This window comes from Nothobranchius furzeri, chromosome 13, assembly GCF_043380555.1.
Source record: "Nothobranchius furzeri strain GRZ-AD chromosome 13, NfurGRZ-RIMD1, whole genome shotgun sequence".
Taxonomy (NCBI): Eukaryota; Metazoa; Chordata; class Actinopteri; order Cyprinodontiformes; family Nothobranchiidae; genus Nothobranchius; species Nothobranchius furzeri.
This window is the reverse complement of record NC_091753.1, coordinates 40,265,554-40,286,457: the sequence shown is the minus strand read 5'-3', so window position 1 is coordinate 40,286,457 and position 20,904 is coordinate 40,265,554. Positions and strand designations below refer to the sequence as shown.

General features: G+C 43.4%; 1 protein-coding gene across 3 annotated transcripts in view; it reads left to right on the top strand.

Annotated features, from left to right (window-relative positions):
* rsrc1 (arginine/serine-rich coiled-coil 1) overlaps positions 1-20,904 on the top strand; it is a 168,484-nt gene that overhangs the window by 5,998 nt on the left and 141,582 nt on the right. The window lies entirely within an intron of this gene.

Sequence of the window (20,904 nt, the reverse complement as noted above, 5' to 3'; positions counted from 1 at the left end):
GTCTTTATGGTTTGTTCTCGACTTGTCTTTGTCCTTGCTGCTGTCATTTTTCTGTGTCTAATGATGCAGATGTACAGCAGGACATACAAAAACACCATTCTTGTCTCTCTGCTCAGTACAGATTTCATTTCTCTCATTTGACCAATTAGAAATCATTACACACATAAACGATCATTATTATTCACACAGTTCTGTTGTTAACACACTCTGTTGTATTTTTTTGTGAAGAATTAAGTTATTTATGCAAGACTGATGTGTACACACCTGCATCACACACACACACACGCACGCACGCACGCACGCACGCACGCACACACACACACACACACACACACACACACACACACACACACACACACACACACACACACACAACCATAGCGACTCCTGTATCACTTTCAGTAACATAAAGAGAATGTCTCTGTGTGTGGTGATCCATGTCATTAGCATCGCTAATCTGTTGCTAATGAACCAGTAAACCGTTCTGTATTTAAATCCCACACACACACACACACACACACACACACACACACACACACACACACACACACACACACACACACACACACACACACACACACACACTCGAAAATATGCACAAATGTACAATTGAAGAAAAGGTTGTCATAATATATGCACAAGCGAGGCCCTTTGTTTACTTGTGTATGGCTGCGGGGGAGAGCAGAGATCATTTTAATCACAAAGGAAAAACTGTTTTAATATCTTCATTACAGACATTTCAGGATGAATGGATTATGCAACGGAGATGCTTCCACACGTGTGGTTGGTGATTGCATGAAAAGACGCCGTCCTTCCGACTCTCAACCCGCAGACTCTCAAACAAGCAGCACATATCGGAGCTGCACTGTGAACTGCAACCATTTATTGAGAGGAATCAGACAAACGGCTCTTCTTGCGCATTGTCTCTCTGCTCTCCGTGGTGGGGTGACAATCACTCACAGAACCACCGGTGATTAAAAGATCAGTGGAAAGTTGCGTTGCCGGTGTGGTGGGAGATGAAAGGTGCAGGGGATTTAGAGATTTAGAGCTACAGTCGGCGACATCGATGTTTGTAAACGCTGCACTGTGATTAGGAGGGTTGCGTTGTGTAATCGGCTTAGCAGTAAGCGGGAGGCAGGTGGGTTGGGCTGGTGTTGTTGGGTGAAGGCGGTGTTTGAGGTACGACATGCAAAATGATGGCATTTGTGATAAATTTATGCAGTTAGGTGATGGCGGCAGCAATTTGTGTCTGTTTTAGCAAGACAATTCAGCAGATAATTGAGTTGTCATTAGAAACCTGTCAGGCTGGAGATGAGGGGATTACTTAATTATTGAAAAGAAACAGTAGCAGCCATGATACTAGAGACTATTTTAAAGGAAAAATCTGGCGTTTTAGTGTCTTATGTGAGAAAATTTGAATGATTTTCTCATTTCATTTTATTTATAAAGCCTCTTCCACGACCTTGGTGGACAGCAAGCGACAACAAGTACCATAAAACTTAAAACCTAGTAAAAATGGTCACATTACACACAAGAAAATGAAGCCATGCTATGACATCTGCTGCAGGAAAGCCATGCTGTAAAAATGCGTCTTTAAACGGGACTAATAAACCAGCAAGGAAGGTGATGGCGCACGGTGAAAGGCAAATCCTTCCATAGTCTCGGAGCCAACACAGAGAACCCACGGTCTTTGGTTATTTGTAACCTGAGCAAAACAAACAAGAACGTTTACTGAAAATATGTTTTGGTTGCACGTTGACCAGCTAGGTTATTAGTTGATCAACAAATTTGGGACACAAGTCGGAAACATTTATGAGAAATGACGGGATTTTTCTTGCCATCAGTTTTCATCAGCGGCGTTTCATCTCGACAAATTGTACCAGAGTCACGTGCATCTCCTTCCAATAGTGCACATCCTCCACCTTGTGTGTTTGTGAAATAAAGCAGGTGAATGTGCACCATGCTTAGGTGCCATGGCTACCATTTGTCAGCGCTTTTCAAGTGTGTGTGTGTGTGTGTGTGTTTGTGCGTGTGTGTGGGGATGAGGCTGCCTGAGCTGGCTGAGAGGCTGGCTGATGGATCAGAGGAGGATTGAGTGGACAGAAGCCCGTGATTGATACTCAGGTAGGATATGAGGCGCTGTCTGCCACCTCATACCTGGCCACAGCAGCCCGGGACAACCTTCAGAATGAGAAAGAGGAGCAGGAAGATAGTGACTGGAGGGGGCAGGTTGAAAAGTTAGAAGAGAATGGAAAAAGTGCGTGGAGAGTAGGTTGAGCGGGGAGACCCTAAAGGAGGCAGCAGTAGGGAGAACAGATAGACCTGAGAGGGATATTATTCAGTACAAATGAGAATAATAACGTCCATATCCGAATATTCCTGGAGGGAAGATTAGGACCATAGTGGGCCGTTGTGGCTTGAAGGAAGGGAATATTATTACCTTCTTTTCTCTTCCCCATGTATCAGTAAAAGGTAAAGTGATGAATGAAATAAGAAATTTATTTTATCACATGTTTGCTATTTATTGTTGCTTCCTCCTTTTTTTCTTGCTCCTTTTATTCCTGCTCTCAATCAGAGGAGGCCCCGGCCCCCCAGAGGCAGTCGATCTTACCCTGAAATGTAAAACAGACAAGATGAACAGATTACCTATTTGCCATTAATGTTTATTCTCTTTGATGTGAGCAGGCATATCAGGGAGTGTGTTCGTGCATGCATGTGTGTGTGTGAGGTTGATTGAGCGTATGCATGCACAGATTCCTATGAACGCGTGTTCGGAGGGGGTGTCGTGAGCTAGTCCGCTGGGGGAGAGCAGTGTGGAGCATGGCAGCTGTAGCATACCGTGATCTGATGTGGTACCCAGTCCAACAAAGGCAACACTGTCTCTCATCACAGCCGGATCACAGGCGCGTCTTATAGGTGAGCTCGGCGGTGTGCTGTAGAGCTTCAGCTTTAATCGGTGGTCGCAGCAGGGGTTAAACGCGTGTGGCTCAGTCACTCATTCTGTCATCCGCAGCTGTTAAACGAGCTCCAGTGGAAGGTGAGAAGGGGGGATCGGTGCTGGAAGTCTACCACTTGACCAGCTGAAGAAAAGCTGAGCACATCATTGTTCGTTGGGTGTTCCCGCGTGCACTTGTAGGTTAGCGTTGACTTCAGGGCACACACAAACGCGTTTTCTTCATTAATATTTCAGATCAGTGTTGAGTTAGCAGGGGCAGAGTGCTAGCGTCAGGAGTCGGCACTGCTAACACAAGAGGAACTTCATAGATAGGCTTGCTGTCTTCAGACGAATCAGAGGGAGACTTTTAATTACCTGTCTCTAGCCTTGAGGAGATGGCAAACTAACCCCCCCCCCCCCCACCCCCACCCCCATCCAGAACGGCAGAGTAGTCAGACTAGGGTGTCTCAGACTCTAATACACAGGTCAAGCGGCTTTCACACTTCTTTCAGGAATAGTAGACAGTTCTACAGTATAGCAAGGGTGGATGATGTCAGCAAAAGATGCAATTTCAATGTTCCTGTTGAAAATCGATGCTGATGTGTGTTTAAAAAAGACATCATCACAATGCAGAATCCTCGCACACATTAATTCTGTGATATCAATAAAAGACATTCACATCGTCCTCATCTAATCACGTGGGCACCTTGTGTCTGCATGATGTAGTCAATAATGACATTACAGTTCTATTACATGAGCTCTACGTGCGCAAGGCCAAAGAACGACTCCAGACGTGTGTGTACGCGTGTGCTCATGCAGCCGAGCGATGACCTAATATTTACTTCACACAGCAATTCCCCTCACCCCCGTATGAGATGAGGTGTCGTACATCTGCTAGATAGCTTTTTCTGCCGTGCGCCGACATGCAGCGTGCACAAGGTCACCCAGGCTGCTTGGGAGAGGGGCGAGGTGAGGTGAGGAACTGAAGGGAGGATTAGGGAGGTCTTACTCTGAGAGGAAGAAACGGCAGGCCAGTTAAGTGTGAGAAGACCGAGGCGAGTCAGGAAACAACTTTATTGCCAATGAGTTGTTGCACCTGGACCAGCAGTTTCTCTTCCAGGTGACTGAGTGGGATTATTTAGCTTTTTTTTCATCCTGTTTTTATTTACGCAAATGTGTGTGTGTGTGTGTGTGTGTGCGTGCGCGTGCGTAGCAGGTGGTTTTAGGTGTTTCTGGCTTTACTAGGGAGCAGCCCTGAGTGTGTTTTGAGATATATAAAGCCGTAGATGTGTTGCTGTTATAAAAGAACTGTAAAAAGGTGCTGATTGACACCAAATAAAATCAAGATGAATGACAGAAAAAACTTAAACCACTTTACTTTTTACAGTTGTAGGTTAGTGTTTTCACCTGTGTGTGTTGTTAGGTTGGTAAAGGGAGCTACTCTGGGTTTTAGGAGCATATATATATGATTGTTTTTGTCTGTCTGTTATTTCATCGCCTCTGAACAGCTTCTCTTCTCCCCCGTCTACCTGATGGTATTTTGCCCTTTCTTCCTTCTTCCCCGATTAGCGGACTTGCAGCGCGTTGATTTAAACTGAAAGATGACCTGGTTTAGTTCAGCTACGTCTTCTCTACTCCATAAAAATCAACATGCTTCCAGTCGTAAGATCTGAGCGTGTTTGTTGTTCTTCTCTCTCTTCCTCTCCCTCGCTCTGTCTTACTCTCTTTCTGTGTTGTCTTTTTTATTTATCTGCTGTAAAGGCCAGTCAAGCGCTGCTCAGCTTTGTTGTCAGAAACCTTTATTTACCAAAGGGAGGAATAAGTGACTGACACAGACAGCCTCTTTCATCCCCTTCTTGCCGCAAGCAGTGTTCCCCTCCACTGCCAGAGGAAACTCCCCCCTCCTCCCTCTTCTCACCTCTGCCAAGCTCCCACTCTCCCATCGCACTCCTCTGTCCTGCAGGCTCACAACACACCAGCCCACTCCCCCGGGTAGCAACCTAGCTGTAGAGAGTGCACGGCGTAGCGCACACACACACACACACACACACACACACACACACACACACACACACACACACACACACACGCACGCACGCACGCACACACACACACAAGCAGCAACTTCACCCCACAAAAGGCATCACCTCACTGTTCACACAGACTAGCAAATGAAGGAGTTAGTTCGACGGTCTTAAACAAAGACAAGTTAGTTCAGCATCAAATATTTGCTCTTTTCCGTCTTTTGTTCATCAGTTAAACAAATTTGAGATGATGACACGTGAAGCCTGTTGCTACATCCTCAGTGTTAATAGATGTTAGGTGGAAGATAAAGGAGAATCTCGGAGGTATTGTTTGTCTAATCGCTGTATCAGAAATGATTTAAGAACTCTGGTTTCTATTTAAATCAGATTTGAAACCAATTATCGACTAAGATAATTAATACTAAAGATAATTTGAATGTTAACAACATCTGTTTTAGTCAAATAAAGAAGATATTATACTTATATTTAACTTTCAGTCATCTAACTCAATTATAAGGATGTTAAACACACATACGTCTGCATTTATCGCTTAAGTTCTTCCAATAAGAAATTTAATTTCTTTGTTACTTTTGCAACATATTTAATGTCAAAATCCAAACCTGTTTTTTTTTATAGAATAGACTTCATTGATCCCTCACTTAAGGAGGCACATACACTTAGAGAATAGGAAAAGTGTAACACAGATAGGAGTTTAAAAAAGGCCATATGTGACCTAGCCATTACAATATAGACTTTTTAACTTTTTCTATTTGAGAGTGCCTTGGAGTGTCTCTTGTTTTTTTGACTGTACCTTCCAATTCAAAGAACACTTCAAACCAACTTATGTTGAGTCCAGGAAGCGAGGTCGACTGATATTGGTTTTTCTATTACCAATACCGATGCCGATATGTAGGAGACATGGTCAGCCGACGGGCAATTTTTATAGACTGCTTTTCATGGCTGATGTCTAGATGTATTCCACCTCATTTTCATGCTGAAATCTCATGAATAACATCAGTTGATGACAACATTTCTGAAGCTGAATCAGTGTTTGAACTACAAATTGTTGATGTTATTAGTGAACATAAAAAATACAATTCAATTCAATTCTACAATAGCACTGAGCTACCCAAGGATGTGCCTGACTTTAAATCAGTTTTACTAAGGACAAATATTGACCAATTCCGATTGATAGAAAATGGCAAATATAGGCCTGATATATCGTCCGACCAATTTATTGATCTACGCCTAGTAAACACACAAAGGCTGTAAGCTATTTTTGTAACCTTCAGCTATTAAACATTAGAAAATTGAGTTTCTAGTATAAAATACACAGAAATACAAATGTATATCCGGATATTGCACATGAACTGAATATATCACTGATAATGCCAGTACCAGTTAAACTGAGGAGTTATAGTCTTAATGCAGCGGGAATGAATGACCTACGATAGCATTCTGTTTTGCATCTGTTAGCAACCACTGAAATATTTGCATACAAAAGCTTAATTTAGTTGCTTATTGTAGTTTAGGTTTTTGTAAATTAAACTTGTAAATATTTGTAGTGCAAATATTTTCTGACAGCAAAAATCAACACAAAAACTGACTGTTTTTACCATCAAATGTCCAAACATTTTTGATTATTTAAAGCTTTGTGACTGGCCCCAAGTCTGAAACGACCTACTGAAAGTATGTCTAACGGCATTCGTTTGATATAAACCACAGATTTGGTATTTTTGCTAGTAAAACTTCCAGAATGTCAGTGACTAATAACATTCAGACAGCCCTTATTGTGTTTCACTTTGTGACAGTGAAAAGCTTCATCCGTCTGGCCCGATCAACAGAAAGAAAATGAACACCAAATGTATCTCTCGCTTTCTCCTTCCAGTCTTCTTTCCGTCTCTCTCTCTCTCCTATTTAAGCTTCTTGAAGTTCTTCCAAATTGGGTTTTAAATGCCAATTAGGAGGTTGAATGTAGTAAAATAAAAGCAAATGCAGGCAGGATGGCCTCACCTTCTGGCTGGTTAGGCTTCAGAGAGAGCCAAGCCGGACCTTTGGCTCCCAGCGAGGCTTTGAGAGAAATATCCTGCCTAATGAACACATTAATTAGAACCATAACTATTTATAAGATGATAATTAGAAACGAAGGGAGGTAAACTGAGCTTTTCCTGCAATTAATGGAGGATTAATTACGGGAGCTAATGAAGTGGATTTTTGAAACGCGCGGAGGTGAAGTACAGAGATGTGCAGCTTGCTTTGTGATCACTGGCATAATTATTTTCTCCAGCACCAAAGCGTTTGAGGCCCTGGTCCTCGCTAGCTCAGGCTGGCTAATAAGCATCATTGCATCGTTATATATGCACTTAAAAAGACTTGCCACTGAAATGACTGTCTAATTATTTCTAATTGGCAGGCCCTGTGTGTTGTCATTGAGCTGTTGGAAGCGGCAGCAGAGCCCTGGGTCTAGTAACGCTCAGGGCGGGGAGAGATGGGAGAGAGAGATAGACGTATATGCAAGGAGAGGAAGAGAGAGGGAGGTGTTCTTGTGTTTGCCTGCTGCTCTTAGCCGGACCTGCACATTGGTCCTTTATGTCACTCTCCCAGCAGGACAGCAGGTCCTAGAATGATGTCCCACGCTCTCCGAGATCACCTTGCCAAGTGTTCGATTAGCAAACTTTTGTTCTGTCTGTGTGCTCTTTTAATGAAATGATTCTGCTCCTAATTTATGCACAGATAAACACGGCCGTCTGTCCGCGGCTCTTCTCTCCACTCTCAAACATGCTACACACAGGGCAGGGAGGGGGAAGGTGTGTGGATGTGTGTGATTCAGCAGCCAGGTTTTGAGCCAGTCCTCTGAGACCGGAACTAGAGAGAGCAAGAATGGACAAACCTCAGTCAGTACTCCAGTTATGCTATGGGTCCAACCATATGCAGGGGTGGACCGTTAAAGCGCCCGAGCGCCAATGGCGCTAAATTTTCTCGTCGGGCGGTAAATACTTGACGACTTACCGCCCAGGTGGCGCCCAAGCTTTATTTGTCATTTACACACCGGCTTTCGCCTACATCATGGCCCCGCCCTGTAGGAAGCTGCCGTTTTCGTTTCGCGCGCGTGAACCTGCGCGCCTCTAGCCACCTACTGCACTTGTACGATTCGTGCACGTACTGCACGATTAGTTATAGTCACGTGAACTATAAGTTCACTATTAAAGACGAAGTGGAACCACGCTAGAAACACAAAAGCACGCAGGAAGATCGCGCCACCAGGGATTGGATTTCTTGATGAAATCTCCGGCAAAACGCTTTAAAACTGGTGAGGAGAAGCGAGACAGTTCGAAACGGTATGAAGCAGAGAAGCGTGTGCGTAGGTGGAATGATTCTTGGCGATTTAAAGAAGACGGGAGGCGCAGAGAATGGCCGTGTTCGAGTTGAGCAGCGCCTCGCCTGGAAAACATACGAGAGCAGACGGAAGCAGCAGGGGGAGTGGCTGAAAGACGGCGTTTCGCCGGGGACACACCGGCCGCGGAAGCGCCCGAAGCGAATCGCTCACGAAGTCCGGCCGCTGCTCGCTGCTCGCCGCTCCTCAGTTCAAATCAGACGCGCCCCATTCGAGGCGCCCCTCGGCTCCGCTGTGGATTTTCTTTTAACTACCTGGTGTCCTCAATTTCCTCAGCTCTTTTCCTCTACGTGTGAGTGAGTGAGTGAGTGAGTGAGTGAGTGAGTGAGTGGAGAGAGAGGGAGAGGAGAGGAGAGAGAGAGAGAGGAGAGAGAGGGAGGAGAGAGAGAGAGAGAGAGAGAGACTATGGTGTGAACCAGTTGTTTCTGCCAGTTGAATCTCTTGGATTTTCCTACATGTGTAGCTCGGGGGTGACGATGGATGAAGATATCGCGTTAGCATTCACACTTGTTCAATTTTCAATTTTAATTCTGGTGCCTGTTAGCAGCTGAAACACATCCTCACGTGCTTGTGGATATCATATATTGTATATGAAAACATGACTGTAATAATAAGTAAAGGTTAGCAGCTGTAGGTTTAGTGTGCTCATAGGAAACGTGACAAAAGAAAACAAAACACATTTCTCTTTATGGCCTATATTGTTGTTATTATCAGCGTAACATGATTTACAGAATACATGTGACCAACTAACATTTCATGTTCTACCACCGGATGTTTGGATCAAAATATGAACCAATCAGATCTTAGATCAGGTGAGAGCCAGGCGTTTCCGTCATCCTCTAGGTTTTGCAGCCGAGGGAGAGCAACTGCAGCGCCTTGCTCCAAAATCTGCGGCCGCCTTGATCTCACGAGGATATCGTTGCCTACGTATGCATGACGTCAGAGCAAGTCGGCGTCAATTCGGACACAAATCTAACCGGCATGCACTGCTCGCCGATCACCGCTGGTCTAACCTGCGCAGAACTGGCTCATCTCGAACACAGTCAATGGCTCGAATACAGCAAAGCGGAGTTGGTGATGTACTGCGTTGTATGCCGGAAGTATGCGACGACAAAATCGTGTTTTGTTGAGGGAACAAACAAATTCAAACTTGAATACGTTATTATGTTTGTGAATGTGTACAAAATAAAGGTTTATTACATTTAAAACGGTTCCGTTTTTATTTTGACTTGTTTTGGCAGCTGACCAGTGGGGCCGGTAGATTCTTGGTGGGGCCGGTAAATATTCAGAGTTACCGGCCCGGCTGGCCGGTTGGTTTTGAAGTTAATGTCCACCCCTGATATGGATGCTGTCACTCTGAGGATGTTCTGGCACTGACTAATATATGATTCTGGCTTTACTCTTTCAGTTAGCAATATTCGAGTTATTGACCTTCTTGAGGCTTTTTTATTCACATGCATTTTCTTTTTAGTTTAAATATATTTAAGAAGTGTTTGAATTATAGCTCAGCGTTGCATGGCGGATGTTGTCGTGCCAAAAACCCTCTGTCATAGCTTCTTTTTCTTTTGAATAATTTGAGATCAATTTCCCTGCTAATGGAACCGTTGCCTGCACTTGTTAGTTCACTTTGGACAAACACACACACACACACACACACACACACACACACACACACACACACACACACACACACACACACACACGCACACGCACACACGCACACACACACACACACACACACACACACCTGGTTTCACTCTTACATTCAGTCATTTATTTGTGGAAAAAGAGGAGAAAAATGAGAATGAATGGCAGAAAAATGAAACAAAAATCATGTGCGTCCTGACTGGAACCATGACAATCTGTTTGAAAGTAATGAAACACTCTCAGCAAGTTCATGAGGTTTTCTATTTGAAATTTGTTCTCTTTCTTTTCTCTGTCTATCCACTCAGGTTTTGGCAGAGCAGAGAACATTAGGAGGAAGGATGGATGATACGTGGCCAGCTATTATTTTGATTGGTTGAAACGGAGCAAAAAGTCTTTGCTGAACAAAGGACTTGACGCTGCACCTATGGCTTCAACTTAAAGCAAGAAACCATAGTTAGTTTAAAAACCAAGCTCACTGAGAAACCATTTTAAATATGATTGGTCACTCTGAGTTTGACATGCAGGCCAACTGTGAAAATAATCTATCTCTAATTCCTGCATTTGCCACCGGTAGAAAATAGACTGGGGAACTCTGGGATTAGAAAAGCATATGACATTTGCCCGTCATAATGTCAAGCTAGCATTATGGACATAAAAAATTGGATGCCTCAAAACTTTCTGCTTTTAAGTCAAGTCAAGACTGAAGTTCTCATCTTTGTACCCGAAATTCAGAAAAGGTAACTGCTTAGTCAATCACCTGACCTGAACGGCATTAAATTAGTCTCCGAAAACAAAGTAAGGAACCTTGGTGTTATCTTTGACCAGGACAAGTCATTCAAATCCCATGTTAAACAGGTTTGTAGGATTTCCTTTTTCCACCTTCGGAATGTTGCCAAGATTAGATGCATCCTTTCCAGGAGTGATGCTGAAAAACTAGTTCATGCATTTATTAAATCAATACTGGATTACTTTAATTCTTTACACTCAGGAAGTCCACAGAATGTAGTTAAAAGTCTTCATCTTGTCCAAAATGCTGCAGCTAGAGTTCTGATGAGAATTAAAAAGAGAGCTCATATCTCTCCAGTCTTAGCTTCCCTACAATGGCTGCCTGTTAAATTCAGAATAGATTTTAAGATCCTCCTTCTCACATATGCTCTTAATAATCAAGCTCCATCATACATCAGTGACCTGATTGTTCCATATGTTCCTAACCGAGCACTTCGCTCTCAGACTGCAGGTTTACTGGAGGTTCCCAGAATATCTAAAAATAGGATGGGAGGCAGATCTTTTAGCTATCAGTCTCCTCTCTTGTGGTACCAGCTCCCAGCTTTAGTCCGTGTCTGCTTTTAAGACTAGACTTAAAACATTTTTATTTGATAGGGCCTATGGTTAAAATCTGATGTTAGCCCAGATCTGGACAGGTGGGGGAGTAGAGGGAGGTGGAGTGTACAGTCGGTAAAGATGGCTTTTCCTTGCCCTGCCTCCAACATGCCTCCATCTTAAAGGCTAGGTTATCCAGAGTTATCGTTGTAGTTATGCTGCTATAGAGCTCCGGACATTCTCAGAGAGTAGACGCCATGTTGGCAGGCAACAAATGTAAACAAAATGAACGGGATCGGCTTGGATTTTACTCCGACGGAGTTTACTTCACACTTTAAAACCGAAGAAATCGTTTTATATATTCAGAAATTAGATAGATTAAATATCTCTGACCCTTACATTAGGGCTGGGCGATATGACGATTTTAGAACGTTTTACGATCTACACATCTGACGGTCTGTCATTTTTGAGAGACCTTTTTATCACGATTCACAGCTCTGCTGTTGAAATTCTGCCTCTGAATGAAAAGGGAACTTACCTCAGGCGAATGGTACCGACCGAAATCCATAGTACCGACCGAGCACCGATTCACGTCATTTCAAACGGTGCCTCGTTTCGGTACCCGTCCTTCATAACGAGAACTTGCCAAGACAGCTGCGCATGCGCAAGAGCGTTATGTCGTTGGTCCCTGCGAGCCAGTTGTAAACAGAGCAGCATGGTAGAAAGAACGCACGCTAAAGCTTGGGTCCACTTCACTAAATGTGATGGGTAACTGGGTGATGATGAAACCAGCGACAACAATCTAAGTGAGACATCCTCATCTTAATCTGCTCCGGTAGGTAAATAAAATGTTGAAGATAACGTTAGCTTGATATGTTAGCTTCCGTTTCGCTAATGGTGCGTTCGCTTTCTCCTTGGAACTCCGAATTTCCAACTAGATGAACATGAACGCGCTCTAAAGTTTGGCTTCACTTTACTAAATGCGACGGGTGATTGGGTGAAGATGAAACCAGCGACAACGATCTAAGTGTGAGGCATCATCGTTTTAATCTGCTCTGGCAGTTAAATAAACTGCTAAAGATAACGTTAGCTTGATATGTTAGCTTCCATTGCCACCGTTGTTATCAGCTAATGGTGCGTTCGCTTTCTCCTCGGAAATTCTAACTTCCCAGTAGGAAAATCAAATGAAAAAGGAGGCAAAAGGAATGAAGATACACAGTAAATTTAGTTCACAATAAAGATGTTTGCTTCAGTTTAATTATCAGCTTATAAAACTACAAGGACAATGTTAAAATACAAACAGTTGAATGTTATTTTTCGTGATATTTATCAAATATGGTTTTATATTGAGAAAAATATATATTTAATTATTAAAGAGAATTAAAATAATAAACACTCAAAAGTATCGAAAATTGCTACCGTTAAGTACCGGTATCGATTCGTAGGTACCGGGAATTAGTACCGGATCGATTCAAATGTCAAAGGTACCCATCCCTAATATACGCCTTTGTTTGACCCTTAACCAATCAGAGTGAGTCATAGTAATATATTAGTGCCCCGCCTGTTTTCACCTGTGTGTGAACAAACATGGCTTCGGCCGCGGCTGAGAGCGACAACGAGGTTTTCGTTTCGAAGAGGAACGCCTCGTCCGTTATATGGAACTGGTTTGGTTTTTCACCAGACGACAAAAAGCAGCGAAACGTCATTTGCAAGGAGAACGTCAAGGCAAGTGATGGCAAACTTGTTTAATCGCTTGAAAAGAAGGCATCCCAAACAATACAATGAGAGCCAGCTGGCAGCTAAAGCTAAAAAGCCTGCGGCTGCAGCAGCTAGTGCTTCTTCCAGGCAGCAAACGCTAACAGAAACCCTCACAAAACTCACTCCTTACAACAGAGACAGCAGACGATGGAACAGCATGACAGATGCAGTGACGTACCACTTGGTTAAAGATTTGTGTCCCGTGCGAACAGTAGGAGCGGGATTTAAGAAAATGATAAAAACATTGGATCCGCGCTACGAGTTTTCCAGCCGCAAGTATTTTTCGAACACCGCCATTCCACGCATGTATGCTGAATGCAAAGTGAGAGTTGCAGAAAATATTCAGAATGCGCAGTTTTTTGCTACCTCAAGCGATCTCTGGTCCAGCCGCACATCAGAGCCGTATTTGAGCTTAACTATCCACTACATGAGCAACTGGGAGCTACATAGTATTTTGAACAAGTTAATGTTTGCACAATACGTTTGCAATTGACATGTTTGCACTTTAAATATGTTTACAATTTTAATTTATGTTAAGTTACTTGAAAAACGAGAAAAACTGATTTTTGTAATTGTTTCTCTCAGGGCTTTTATCATCTCTGGTGTGAGTTTAAAATATAAGTGTGTTAGCACTGTGCTGATTATCACTAATATGAATAAATGTTTATTTATTCAATGTTTCTCTTCTTTAATACGCAACTGAAGTTATGCTATTCACGGATAAAAAATCGTGCTAAAATTGAAATCGTGATAAAATATTGGAAAAATCGTGATATTCTATTTTTGCCATATCGCCCAGCCCTACCTTACATGCCCCTGGGATACTTTTTAGAAACGCCAGAAGCTGTCGGAGCAGACTTCTTACCGGATTTGAGATGCCATGACATTTATAATTTATAAAACTAATTAAACAAAAACACAAATAACATGGATTTACATGTAAGAAGTTTAAATAGAGTGCTGTGCTGTTTGAATGTATAAACCGAACGCCAAGAGAAATCACTAGTCAGATTTTTTCCGTGAATAAAATAAATATGTTAGGCAGGAGCGTCTCAAGATCTGTCTGAGATCTGTCTCGGTGAGACAGTAAATAGCAATCCAAAGTGCTTTTTATGTGTGATCTGACAATTGATCAACCATTGCTTAAAAATGAAATACAGCTTAGCCGTTAATTGCTGTGGTCATAAGACACGTAAACGGCAGCACGCAGAAATCACGGGGCAACGTTTTATGTGATGTTTACTTGTTGCTATGAGTAATAAGACAGAAAAAGCCACGCCAAAATAAGTTTAGGAAGCCCACTAAGAATCGTAATAAAAGCATTTAAAATAAATACCATATACAGTTACAAACTATAAGTGCAACCAGGGGCTGTGAATGAGCCGTTTCTCCCCTCCCTGAAAACACTCATCAGGTGATCTAGGTGGGCTGTCCTCTCACTTGAAGCAAAGCTTAAAAAAGCAACTGCAAGCACTTTCAAACAGACTTGAATCTGCACCGAAGGGCTTTGAGTGTCTGTTAGTGCTTGTTTTTGTCTTCTTAAACTTTTGCTTTGCACTATCTTCCATTGGGGAAAGAGAACGAAACTCATCTGTGGGTAATCCTGTTGTCTAGTAGCTCCGGTTTGGGCCAGCTGAAAACAATAAGTGCAATCAGGGGCTGTGAACGAGCTGTTTCTCCCCTCCCTGAAAACACTCATCAGGTGATCTAGGTCTCAACCATTGCAATCAGCTGGTGCATGAACACCTGTTTCCAACTAGTAGCACAGCATAGGTTTGGTGGCATAACTGAAGCGTCAGCGGAAGCGTCAGCCCTTGTGTCTCAGCCCCTCCGGTGTGAAGACACTACCGGGTAAAGACATATGTGTCTACCTGCGAGTGTCCACAGAGCAGGTACACAGAGCAAACAAACTTGACCCAGACGCTGCTCCATCGACACCTTGCAAAATGTGCCATTATCCTATACCTGTGATCACTGGCTTCGGAGGAAGGTCACACACAGCAAACCGCTTTCGCAACCTTCAAAACCTCCGCTCGCTAAAACCAATTCCCCCCGAAGACACCCACCTGTCTATGGGACTTTGGAACTGCCAATCAGCTGTAAACAAAGCTGACTTCATTACGGCATATGCAAACCACCTGTCACTCGATGCACTGGCTCTCACTGAGACCTGAATCAAACCATGTGACAATGCTACCCCATCTGCTCTCTCAATTAACCACACTTTCTCCCACACTTCTCGTGCATCTGGCCGAGGTGGTGGAACGGGCATGTTAATTTCCAACAAATGGATATAAAGTCAGTTGCTACCCATCACTAAATACAACTCCTTTGAATGCCATGTTATCCAGGTAACTCTACCAAAACATTCTTTTTGGTTGTCATATATCGCCAACCAGGTCAACTCGGAGACTTTCTTGATGAACTCGACACCCTGCGCTCCTCCATTCCTGAGCACGACTGTCCCACAATGGTCCTTGGAGACATGAATATTCACCTGGACAATCCCAGCTCATCAGGCTTCCTGTCACTAATGTCATCATTTGATCTAAAACTAGTACAAAGTCCTCTAACTCGCAAAGCTGGAAAAGCACTTGACCTCATTTTCACCAGAAACTGTGCCATAGACACAATCTGTGTCACACCGCTGCATCTTTCCGATCATTACTTCATCCATTTCAGCACGACTCTACAAGGGAGGTCCACTGCTTCTTCCCCAATGGTCTCATTCCACCGCAACCTCCACAATCTGGCACCCAACCACTTCTCCTCTCTTGCTGCCTCCAATCTTCCATCTCCCAGCACATTCACTGCTTATGAAGTGAATGATGCCACCGAGTCACTCTGCTCCACACTCTGCTCTTGTCTTAACAACTTGTGCCCTTTAGCCGCTAGACCTGCTAGATCCTCTCAGTTGCACCCTTGGCTAATTGATACCCTCCGGTCTCTACGCACCAATCTTAGAGCTGCGGAATGGGAATGGCGCAAAACAAAAGATCCTGGTGATCAATTGAAATTTCATGAATCACTGTCCTCATTCTCTGCCAGCATCACTGATGCAAGGAAAGCTTTCTACACTGACAAAATTCTCAGCTCTACTGACTCTCAGAAACTATTTTCAACATTCAAAATTCTGCTCAACCCTCCGTCTCCACCTCCTACCAACAATCTATCAGCTGACACCTTTGCCTCATTCTTCGCTGACAAAGTGGCAGCTATAAGCACAGTGTACTCAACTGGCCACTCCTGAACATTTGCTACCACAAATTCCTTCTAGCCCAACCATCTCAAGCCCTGCTGCTTCATTTTCCTCTTTTTCTCCTCTCACTGAAAACTGTGTGTCCAAGCTTCTCACGTGCAGCCGCCCTACTACATGCCCAGTCTACCCCATTCCGACTAAGCTGCTCCAAGCTATTGCTCCTACAGTAGCCGCAGCAGTCACACATGTGATCAACGCTTCACTGACATCCGGTACATTTCCCACCTCTCTCAAGCATGCTCAGGTTAAACCACTGCTAAAAAAAAGTCTCTTCCTCCAAATCATGTGGAGAACTACCGACCTATCTCTCTCCTCCCTTTTCTGTCCAAAATCATTGAAAGGGTGGCTTTCAAGCAGATCACAGAATACCTCTCACAAAACTGTCTGCTTGACCCTTACCAATCTGGGTTCAAAAAGGGCCACTCCACTGAAACTGCTCTGTTAGCAGTGATGGAATCCTTAAAAGAAGCTAGAGCGACTGCCAGATCCTCAGTGCTTATCCTGCTCGACTTATCAACTGCATTTGACACCGGCACAGGCCCGGTGTCAAGGCCGGGCCTGGGTGGGCCCGGCCCGCCCATTTGCCGATCTGGCCCGCCCAGGACAGATTACAGCACCGCATGCAAATGTATTGGCTCGAGACGATCAACAGAGGGCACTCTAGGTTACTAATCAACAGTTTTAGATTCAGTAGAAGAAGACGCTTTGGTACAGTAGCTTGCTAAAATGGATATCAGAGCTTGGTTTAGCAAACAGAAAAACAATGCTAGCACAAGCAGGGATGACGCATCATCAAAAAGGCCAGTGCAGCCAGAAGTTGCAGCTACAAGCGCTTCTGTTCCTCCTCTCTCCGTGCCTCCAGTACAGTCTCAGCAGGCAATTGCGCCACCGAGTGGCAGCAGCACCAACATAAATCGCCGTTCAGATGACCTCGGGGTGGATAAGCCTAATCAGGTGCGCCTGGAAAATTATCCAGTTAGTCTTTTCTCTGGGAAAAAACACAGTTTTTCTTCATCATGGTACCAAAATAGAACATGGTTGGAGTATTCAGTGAAAAGAAAGATGCAGCATACTCTTTCCCCTGCAGACAGTTTAGTTCTCATTCCTCATCAAACTCTTTGTTACCATTTTGAATTCAGGGGTGTCTGCTGTCCTTTTTATTCAAATGTTTTAAAACGCATATTAAAGTTGAAACTGTTTTTGAACCATCTTAAATACAGGGTTGTCTGTTCTCTTTTTAGAAAGAAAACACTCTAGATTTTCTAAATCTTGTTTAGAAGACCTAGGTTACACTTCTTACCAGCTGGAAGCAGTAACGCACCAAGTCAATGTTTAGCCAGAAGAAGAAGCACACAGCCAAGAAGTAGCATGCTAACCTGATGCTAACTAGTATTCGTGATGTAAACATTATGAGAAATACGTGCAAAAAGAAGAATTTACTAAGGTATCAAGCTGCAGGGCAGGATTTGGAAGAAGACTTTTGGACTAAGTACGTTATTGGAGAACATTAACTGGACGTTAGGATTGTTTTGAGATGGTAACTCTGTGGTGCGCAAGCGCAGCTAAGAACGGTGAGATGCAAGTATTGGTTCAGTAAAATTGGTTACTTTGTCTTAAGTTTTGATTGCCTCTTTAATTGGCATACATAATTGGAATAAAACAATGAAGAATCTTAGCTTTTCAGTTAGTTATGTAGAACAAGTTGGTGACGCAAAACGACGGATTTGACCCGGAAGTATATGTATGTAACGTCCACCAGACAGATTATAAACATGCAAAGGGGTTGAAAAAAACACGGTTTATTACTGCCCCCCCCCCCCCGAAAAACCCACTGCCCCTCCAGGTGCCGGGTCTGCACCGTCAACCATGGCTTCATTTTGTCCACACTCTCTAGCATGGGCATCACAGAGAAAGCACATGCCTGGTTTGAATCATACCTCACAGGACGATCATTCAGTGTATCTTGGCTTGGACAAACCTCTTCTCTTTGCCATATACACCACATCACTGGGTGAGATCATTCGATCACATGGATTCTCCTACCACTGCTATGTAGACGACACCCACCTCTATCTGTCCTTTCCACCGGATGACCAAACTGTCTCTCTGACATATCAAAATGGATGAAATCTCACCATCTCCAACTCAACCTCTCTAAAACTGATCTACTTGTCATCCCAGCAAAACCATCCGTACAGCACAATATCTGAATCCAGAATAACTTCCTATCTCTGACTCCTTCAAAGGCATTTCGAAATATGGGTGTTGTGATTGATGAACACCTGACCTTTAAAGATCATGTTGCCTCTGTTGCTCGTTCATGCCGCTTTGTGCTGTATAACATATGAAAGATCAGACCATACCTAACACAACATGCCATCCAGCTCCTGGTGCAATCTACTGTCATCTCCCACCTCGATTACTGCAATGCTGGTCTTCCGGCCTGCACTGTGAGACCTCTTCAAATGGTCCAGAATGCAGCAGTGCATCTGGTCTTCAATCAGCCAAAAAAAGAGCACACGTCACCCCTCTGTTCATTGAGCTCCACTGGCTACCGCTAGCCGCATGCATCAAATTCAAATTGCCAACACTAGCATACAAAGTCCGAGATGGTACGGCACCCATCTACCTGAATCCTCTTGCAAAGGCTTAAGTCTCAGCCCGGCCGCTCCGGTCATCACAGGATCGTCGGCTAGCAGTGCCTACACCAAGCTCAGGACAATCCAGACTCTTCTCATGCATCGTTCCACAAATGTGGAATGACCTACCAAGCACTGCAAGAACAGGGGCTTCCTTTTCGACTTTCAAGAAACTCCTGAAGACCCTGCTCTTCAGAGAGCATATTCTAAACTAGCACCCGTCCCCCTCTCTACTGTCCACTCCTTGTTCCCTCCTCTCCATGATTCATCATGCTGCCCCACTGCCACCTACGACTGACTGGAAATTGTTTGTTTTTGTTGCTGACACCAGTCAGTGACTTGATGCAATCTGCTGGGTTCCTTATATAGGAAACTTTTTACTGATTGGCGTAATAAACTCAACTGTATTGGAATTTTTACTATGTGAAGTGACTTGAGACAACTCTTGTCATGATTTGGCGCTATATAAATAAACTTGAATTGAAATGAATTGAACCCATCTCTGCTTATGATGAGGAAGGCTGTTGTTGATTTAGCATCCAGGAGAGAGCAGAGTATGTCTCGACTAGTAGAGGCTAACTGTTAGCATTAGCAACTCCACAACATGGCAGAGCACCATCAGGTTTGTGTTATTTATGGAGATAAAACATTAATGTTATAAAGCAAACATAATCAGTGGTAGAGTTGCATTGCTTTTAGCCAATCAGAGGAGAGATGTGCAAATATCAGGAAATTGGACTCCAAATCCTGCCGTGTTCAGCTCAACTCTGCTTTTGTTCACTTCTAATTCTTGAAACAGGAGCACCAGAGCTTTTTTTCCACGTATAAGGCATTTATTTATACTAGAGACCACTGCAAACGTGTTGAAAAAAAACCCAGTGAACTTGGTCTTAAAATGATTTCATAGAGTTTTTGCTGTTGTTGTTGCAGAACGTCACCTGATTTATTTAAGAGCCTCAGGACAAAGGGTAAGCCGTTCTGCTGCTGTTCTTGTATCAGTTTTGTCAAGAAATCTCATCTCTTTTTACTCAAGTTAATATAAAAGTGAATATTTTATAAGAGAAGGCATTTTTGATGTTTTCAAAGTTTTGTTTTTAGCAGTGTGTTTAGGTGAAAGCTGAGATGTGCGTGTGTGTGTGATGTATCATCTATGCACATGTTAGAAAGGGTCTAAAAGTTGGATGCAAGTCTTAGATCCTCGTCAGTCCTACCGCTCTGTGTTGCAGTACAAAAACCACCCCATCAACCAACGATAATTTTAACAGAAGGTAAAACCTGCCCTCTATAGTCTGTGAAGTGACAGCTTTATTGGAGGGGAGCGACTTTCTCTCTCTGAGGATGTGAGCGTTTTCTCTTTCTATTCATTTCTTGATCTCTCTTTCTGTGCTCATTTCTTTCTCTCCTATGCCTTGTTCAGTCCTGACAGAAGCTCGTAAAAAATGATTTTTAGAAACTTCTTTATGAAACAAACCTCTGTTCTGTCAGAGGACAACTTTATGTTATTCCAGTGAAGAGGCTAAACTACTAGCGCTGTTTTTCTTAGTTTTTTGTGTGTGTTAAAAACGGGGTTCTAGTGCAGTTGTGTCACGGGTGTTTAATTAAGTGTAGTTTCCTTTTAATGGAGGAATGTGCGTCTGCTTTTTGTCGCCTGTTCCTCTGTGCTTTTTACAGTCCACCCACATGGTTTGTCTCAGCGTTTATGATTTTTCTTATGCTGGAGTTGTGAGGTTCCTAAATCAGTTAAGCACACGGGGTCGTGCGGCACACATTTAAGCGGTATAAAGGCTGTTATGCTAAAGGCTCTCAGATCTTCTATCACTTCATAAATACATGCGTATAAAAGGCAGAAAAATACTTCTCTGACCAGAGCGAGGGGGGGAGCGAGTGTCTTAGAGCACACCTGCTAATTGGAGCCAGGTTGAGATGAA